We start from the raw sequence: 1,730 nt of genomic DNA on the forward strand, positions 1-1,730 counted from the left end.
GGCCTCCCAAAGTGCTGGGATTACAAGCGTGATGGCAGGCCAGGCGTGGTGGCTCACGCCTGTAATCCCAGCACTTAGGGAGGCCCAGGCGGGCAGATCACTTGAGGTCAGGGGTTCGAGACCAGCCTGGCCAATATGGTGAAACCCCATCTCTACTAAAAATACAAAAATCAGCCAAGCGTGGTGGCTCACGCCCGTAGTCCCAGATACTAGGGAGGCTGGGGCTGGAGAATCCTTTGAACCGGGAGGTGGAGGTTGCAGTGAGCCGAGATCCTGTGGTTGCACTCCAGTCTGGGCGTCAAAGAAAAAAACAGTGTCATTTAAGTCCAGTCAGGATTCAGCCAAAACAACCATGAGTGGGATTTAGGTTGTGCTGGATTCAAACCCTGGCTCTAACAGTAGTTGTGCCTTAGACAAATTACTTAACCTAAGCCTCCATTTTGATGAAAATAAAATAGAGTTCCTAACATCTATTTCAGAGAGTTGTGGGAGTTAAAGGAAGCAGCCAATAAAGCCATGCACAATCAGTAGGTGTTTTTTTCTCCCACCAAAAAGGAAATATTTGATGAGTTTGTATGTCTTGTGTTTGATTTTTTCCCCCTTCTTTAATCTGAAATAATTATAGATTCACAGGAAACTGCAAATATAGCAGAGTCCCATGTAACCTTACCCACCTTCCTCTGATCATAGCCTCAATACAGTACAATATTAAAACCAGGAAACTGACATCTGTAAAATATTGTTAACCAGACCACAGGCTTTATTCCAATTTCACCAGTTTTTACATGCACTAGCTTGTGTGTGTGTGTGTGTCCCCTGTGTCACCCTTTCATAGTGCTATCCCTTATAGTACTTACTACACATCGTTAGTTGCACCAGTCCACTGTCCTCCTCCCTGTTCTTTGGCAATCACTAATTTGTTCTCCACAGCTATACTTATGTCATTTCAAGAATATTATAAAAATTGAATAATATAGTATGCAACTTTGGGGATCAAAATTGAATCGTATAGTATGCAACTTTGTTTTTCATCCACCAAAATGTCCTTGAGATTCATTTAAGATGGTAATATATCAGTATCAATGTTTGTCCATCTTTTTTTTAAAATCACAGAGTAGTAGTGCGTTGTATTGATATCAAATCAGTTTTTTTTTTCTTTTTTGAGATGGAGTTTCGCTCTGTCACCCAGGCTGGAGTGCAATGGTGTGATCTCGGTTCACTGCAACCTCTGCCTCCCGGGTTCAAGCGATTTTCCTGCCTCAGCCTCCCGAATAGCTGGGACTACAGGTGTGTGCTACGGTGTCCGGCCACATCAGTTTTTAAATAAGGAATCTTCTTGCAAATAAATGATTTCTCCCTACATATAAGAGTGATTCTCCCTTTAGTGGTTAAATGTTCTTCCTATCGAATGTTAAATCTTTACATCGTGGCTCACGCCTGTAATCCCAGCACTTTGGGAGGCCGAGGCAGGCGGATCACGAGGTCAGGAGATGGAGACCACCCTGGCGAACACGGTGAAACCCCGTCTCTACTAAAAATACAAAAAATTAGCCGGGCGTGGTGGCGGCGCCTGTAGTCCCAGTTACTTGGGAGGCTGAGGCAGGAGAATGGCGGGAACCCGGGAGGCGGAGCTTGCAGTGAGCTGAGATCGCGCCACTGCACTCCAGCCTGGGTAGCAGAGCGAGACTCCGTCTCAAAAAAAAAAAAAAAAAAATCTTTACATCTATGCA

Source organism: Colobus angolensis, unplaced genomic scaffold (genome assembly GCF_000951035.1).
Source record: "Colobus angolensis palliatus isolate OR3802 unplaced genomic scaffold, Cang.pa_1.0 Scaffold48, whole genome shotgun sequence".
Lineage (NCBI taxonomy): Eukaryota > Metazoa > Chordata > Mammalia > Primates > Cercopithecidae > Colobus > Colobus angolensis.